Here is a 7,159-nt window from a genome sequence, read left to right as displayed (position 1 = left end):
CATATTATTCCCTTATTGTAATTGAAATTAAATCTTTTCCTCCAAAATTAAAAAATTCTTCCCTCCTCTATACTAATTTTACAACCAAAATATGCCACATGTCACTCTCTCATTGCAATTAAAATCAAATCTTTCTCTCCAAAATTAAAGTATTCTCCTCTCCGCCTTTTCTTTTTTTCAGCTCTCTCATTCTTTCAACCACTCTATCTATTTTATATATCATTATTAATATTAATATTAATATCAATGACTAATTACTAATTTGACAATCAGAATATGCAACATGACATTCTTTAATTGCATTAAAATTAAAATTTGAGATATTGAAATTGAAATATACCTATATTATGTATCATATATTACTATCTAATTTAATAATCAAATGAGTCACATGACACTCTCTTATTAAAATTAAGAAAAAATATATTTTTTCAAAATAAACTCCATTCTTAAATTCTCTCGTTTAACTCTCTCTATTTTTCTATTTCTCTCTACCATTTCTATTTTATATATAATTTATATTTTATATTAGCAATTTGACAAATCAAAATATGTCATCCGATATTTTTTTATTATAATTAAAATAATTTTTTTCAAAATTAACAAACTCTCACTTTTCATCTTTATCTTTCTCTCTCTTTTCTCTCTCTCTCACTCTATTTTTTTACCTTTCTGTTCTAAAAAATAAAATTAATAAAATAATATAATTTAAATAAAAAATATTATTATATATATATATTTTTTAATTTTTTATTTAGTTTTAAATTTTTAATATATTTTTATTTCTCTTCTTTCAAATATTTATTACGTATAATTTGGAGAGAATACTAATGTTATAATTAAAAGTTAGAATCAAGATTCAATTATTTTAAAAAATTAATTTTGAGTTAATTTTATAACTATCAGTATAATTTTTTTATGCTAATATCTAATTATATTTTTATAGACATAAAGAGAAAAAATATTAACACCTAATTTTTTTATTTGTGCAACAGACTTAACACCTAATTAAATGTAAACGTATACACGTTAAATTGTTTCAAATTTTAGATAACGAATATTAAAATTAATTATTAATAAAAATTAGACTTTTTTATATAAAAATTATAACTAAAAATCTTATTATTTGATTTTTTTATCTATAGATACCTTGGTCTTTTTAGCTAGAGATTTTTATCAACCTACGACTCTTTATTTGTAAAAGTAGTTTGATTTTATAAATTTTTTGTGCCATATATAATTTATACTGTCAGAACAAAGTAAACCGTATTTTTAAAAAATGTATATTTCCGTAATGTTACTACAGATAAAAATACTAGTATAAACTAAAAGATAAGTCTAATAGTATTTGTTACGATAGGTAATCATAGATTAATGGGTTGGACTCGTTGGGTTGGCACAGTCGCCTGAAGGAGGGAGCCCTTTGACTAGGTTTGTGCCAAGGTGCCTCCGTCCGACTTGTGTGCACGCGAGAGAATGGGGGTGGTACCTACAAAGACACTCCGATGCCTAAGTCAGCAAGAGTCTAAGCAAGTTTGGAGAATATTGGAACTTAGAGATACCTGTGGGATGTGAGTGTATTTATAGTGGTGAACCAATAACGACCGTTAGAGTAGTTCCACATTTTAAGGAGGATAACTGTCCATTTATCTTAGGAAAATTGAGATATGGCTCATGTAAGTGGGTTGAGAGATTTTAGGGGCAGTTACTTATTTGAATAAGTGTTATCTGACAGCTAGCCTTCGTTCCCGACTTCCTTAAGGTGGAGTCTGTGTCGAATCCGACTTTTTAGGAGGATGTCGGTTACGTGGAGAGGCCAATCTATAGATTGGGCCTTTTTATTCTATTTGGACCTAGATCTTAGTATTGGATCAGAGTATGAACAGTATTATTAATGTGAAATTATAAAAATTAAAATAAATAAAGGTAGTAGAATGAATTTTAGAATTTGAAATTATTAAAAATTTGAAAAAAATTAAAATTTTTTAAATTTTTTAAATTTAAAATTATTGGTAATTAACGTTATAGAATAAATTTTTCAATAAGTAATTTTAATGAAGAAATTTAAACAAAAGTACCACTATAAGAGTTTTTTATTTTTATTTTGGTACGATTTGAATTTTATTGGTATATTTTTATTTTTATTAATTTAATTTTATTTAAATAATTTAAAATTTTTAATTTAAAATTTAAATAAATATGATTTAAATTAATCATATAAATATAATAATACAAATATTTTTTATTAAAATTAAATTAAATTATTAAATTAAATTTTTAAAATTTATTCTATAACGTTAATTACCAATAGTGTCAAATTTCAAAAATTTTAAATTTTAATTTTTTTTATATTTGTAATAATTTCAAATTTTAAAATTTATTCTACTATCTTTGTTTATTTCAAATTTTATAATTTCAAACTAATAATACTATTAAGTTTATCTTTTAGTTTATATTCTTATCATATAATTTTATATTCTCAAAAGAAATTCATACTTGTTTTAGTTTTCAACTCTAAATACATTTCGCTTTTTTTTTTTTTTGTCAATCCCTGTATATAAGGGCTACTCATGTACAAAAACATAAAAATTCAATAATAACTAATAAATAAAAAAATTTAATTTTCTTTCATCTTCATCGATAGTATTACACATAGCCTACCTTTATCAAAAATATAACCTCCAACATTACCAGAAAGCCCAACATATTATTCACCTTCATTAACTTATAATCTAACATCTCTAATTAATCCACTTTCCGACAATTTCTGTTCTTTCTCAGTCTTTTGTCTGCAAGTGTTGATACCACTGTCAGGCATCAAGCACTCCAAGGATCCACACATCTTTCGCACCTGTTGAAAAATTTATTGTTCAGCACCATAACATAACCCTTGGTTGAAAATATAATGAGAAAAAAAGACAAATAAGTTTTTTTGATCTTTTGATCTGTAGATATTTAAATTTTTATCGATTTGAAAATATATTTAAATTTTTTATCTTTTAAAATTTGGATATATCGATCTTTCTGTTCATTTGAATTTAGCAAATCCAACGAAAAAATTAAACATGACTTCCGTTGTACTGACTTGGTCGATATACGGATGCATATGTGAGATTATTTTTAAAATGGGACAAATTAAACACAGGAACTTAAATATATTTTTAAATCCTCAAAGATATAAAAATCCAGGATTTCAATCCTCTAAAGTTTGAATTTCACTTTAGAGAGTAAAATGTGATCTCTCACCCTTTAATGGTAGAAGATCATACTTTACTCTTTAAAGTAAAATTCAAATTTTAGAGAATCTAAATCTAAATATCCACGGGACAAAAGATCAAAGATCTATTTGTCCTTTTCTCATATATATAAATATTAGAATTTTTTTAATGAATATCCAATTTAACCTTTGACAATTTTTTCGAAGGACAACAAGATCCCTAAAAAAAATTACTTTTTGGTCCCTGATATTTTTTACCATGACAAGTTAGTCCTTACATAAATAATCTATTTATGGGGTTCACGGAACGTAACTATGTGACACGTTAAGATGGTGATGTATCCGTTAAGTACAAGCCTGAATTGGCATATTAATGAATCACCTAACCTAATCCCTGACAATTTTTAAATTTATAACTTCGTGTTTTATTTACGTAGAACATGAGCAACCCTAAGTGCTTTTTCCTCCTTTCTCTGTGTAAAACCCTAACTATGCTGCTACCATGAAAAATAGAAATCATTCTTCAGAAACTAGGAGTCACACTCTTAATGGTTTTAGTGTTGGCGAAGAGAATAGGAGTTGCACCTTTTCTTCTAGAAGTGTTACGAAAGAAGAAATTCATGTTTTCAAAATATCACTATGGCACCTAAGTGATTCTCTTACAATTTTGTACAAAACTTAATCCAGATAGGTTCTTCTTAGAATGCCCTAATTACAATGTAAGTATTGATTTATAATTTTTGCATGAAATTTTTTAAATTTAAAAATTTTATATAATTTTTATATTTTTACAATCGAAATTTTTAATTTTTCAGACACCCAGCTCACATTGCAAGTATTTTAAGTGACTAAATATATTAGTTCAAAAAAATATTGATGAGAACATTATTTTTAAAAATGCTATTTTAATGAAAAAGATGTTGAAGGAGGTAGAATAATTAATAGATAGATATATTTAAAAGTAATGTAAATTATTTAGTAATTTTAATGATTGATAATCAGATCTAACTAAACAGGTCAATGTGAATTATATATCAATTTATCTAAAATTCAGATAGACTAGTTCATACCAAATAATTTTAGGGTATACTTATTTAAATTCTTGCAAAAATTTAAATAAAATTATGCAATAAGTTAATAAAAATCTATGACCAATGAAACATTTTTGTGTGTGCATATATGGTGGAATAAACATGATATTGCATAGCAAGTAAGATTCAGAATAAATACAATAAGCTTAAACACGAAATTGCATTACAAGTAAGATTTAGAACAAACACAGTAAGCTTATGAATAATAAGGAATAAACAAACTTACGGTATATATCGGTATATATATATATATAAAATAAATTCAGTCTATCATGCAAAATTTAAATATAAATTATACTTCAAAATTTAAATCATAAGTTTCAAAGCATATTGGGTAAAGCATTAAATAAATTCAGTCCATCATGCAAAATTTAAATATAAATTATACTTCAAAATTCAAATCATAAGTTTCAAAGCATATTGAGTAAAGTATTAAATTGGTCTCTTACGTTTGGGCATAATCTTGTTTTGGTTCTTAAGGTTTAAAGTGTTTTATTTGAATCCGAAAAAATTTCATTAAACTTCAATTTAGTCCCACCGTGAGGTCTAAATTAAATAATTAACAAAATGTCCTATATGACAGCAGTAGAAGAACAAGGTCGATCATTTGAAAAACTAGTACAAGCTCCAAAGGCACAAAATTAACCGTGGATACATTAATACATTTATTTATCATTCTCCTTAGTTCAATAGAAAAGATTTTATTTAAATTGTAAGAAAAATGATAAATAAATATATTGATGCATTCACGGTTAATTTTGTACCTTTAGAGCTTGTACTTGTTCTCCATATTATCGATCTTGTTCTTATACTACTGTTATGTAGGACATTCCGTTAATTATTTAACTTTAATCTCACAATAGAACTACATTGAAGCTATATGAATCCTTTTTGGATTCAAATAGGACATTTTAAACATTAAGGACCAATACAGAATTACGCCCAAACGTAGGGGACCAATTTAGTACTTTACCCAAGCATATTTAATGGCACAGAGTGTGAATAAAAGCATATTCAACTTGATCATACGCATGCAATGACAGAGAAAGTGTGTAAACTCTGGATAATTAGTAAATAATTAACCAATAAATTAATTATTATTTAAAAAATTAAAAACTTAAATTTTATAGTTTAAAAAATAGAAATAATTTAAATATAAATTTTGACACTAATTTCAACAATGTTGGCCCAAAAATAGATCAATGGGCCAAACCGGTTGGACTGGATCCAAGGCCTTCTTATATAAACATGGCTCAACCCTTTTTCTTCCGCATTACTTCAGTTGAAGCATGCCGAAGAAGAGAGTTAACGTGCGTAATCCACTTCTAATTTTCAATCGTCCATAACTTTCAATTCGGAGTTCTGATTGACGAGCCGTTAATGATCACGTGTTTGTCTTGAAATTCTCTTTAACTCTATTTGAACAAAGTGGTAAAATTTTTTTCCTAAATTTCGTGAGTTTTGAGTTTAGGTATTGAGAAATTGAATGATTTTAATGGTTTATGTGAACTCTAATAACGGATAATCATTGAGTTTTGTCCAATTGATCCGTGGGTAAGGTAAGGAACTGTTGAACCCTTGTGAATTATTAAATTAGTGAACTCTATGATGATTATAGTGATATTGTATGAATTAGATTATGTTCTTGTTTATTTAGAGTTCAATTAGGCGGTTTGAAACGAAATCCGGGTGATTAAGTTTGAAGAATTGACGTTTGGAAGCTTGGAGCTTGTGAAAGGAGAGGTTTTTGAGGTGTTTCGAGTTTAGGGGGTATCGGCCAAGATATGTGAAGGTTACAAAAGGCTTAGAGAAGGGGGGTTGAATATATGGCATTCTTTTACTTTCAATAAACTAACACTTTGTTACCTAACTTGAACTTGATTTCTGTTTGAACTGAGCAGCAAAAAATTTAAGAGACAATTTCATTTTGTCTCATAAATATTAGAAAACAGAACAAAGAGAAAAAGGAAGAAGTTGACAAAGTCATGTATCCTGGTTCAGTTGCCTTGTGCAATGCAACCTACATCCAGTCTCCACCACAACAGTGGTGTAATTTTTACTATAGTCAAAGTATTACATACACCAATTTCTTAGGATTCACACAATCCCATCTGGACACACAAGTTTCTACTTAAACTTGAATTGGTTATGCTGATACCTAAACTCTTCACACTAAGTGTTTACCCAACTTAGCAAGGAGCACCTCTCAGGTACAAGACACAAGACAGAAACTACAACCAACAGAAATCTGAAATCACTCTTGGCTTTTCTCTCAAGTGTTTCATTCAGCCTTTTTCACTCTTTGGCTTTTATCAATGTCTCACTTTCTTGCCTTTTACCTCAGAAAAAAATCAAAGAAAGATATACATTAAAATTGAAATACAAAACAGTAAAACTTGAAGGAGATTGATGCATAACAGCCTTTGTTGCTATAAGTTAAACCAGATTTAGCTATCTCTGATGAAGCTCTTCATCTTGGCGGAATATTTCTTTAACTTAGAAGTATTGTCCAAAATATTGAACTCTTCACAGGGAAGCTCTCAAACAAACTCAGTTTCTGGTTCTTTCTCTTTCTCTCAATTTCTGAATTAATTTTCTTTTTGTATCTTGTTTTCTGTCACGGCTTTTGTTCCTCCAAAGTCAAACCTTTGTTTCTTGAACCACATGTCATTTTCTTCTTTTTCTTTAATCAACCCCAAAATTAGAAATTTTGACTCTGGTCTGTGGCTTAACCGAGGAGGGCAGAGTAGCAAGCTTTTGTTTGCATAGAGATAATCCCAAATTCAAACCCTTGAAAAGGTGCTTTGACTCCAAGAAACAATTTGAGTCTTTGATTCACAATAGTGATTAT

The sequence above is a fragment of the Arachis stenosperma genome, chromosome 2 (assembly GCF_014773155.1).
Source record: "Arachis stenosperma cultivar V10309 chromosome 2, arast.V10309.gnm1.PFL2, whole genome shotgun sequence".
Taxonomy (NCBI): Eukaryota; Viridiplantae; Streptophyta; class Magnoliopsida; order Fabales; family Fabaceae; genus Arachis; species Arachis stenosperma.
Note: the sequence above shows the minus strand (reverse complement) of the source record.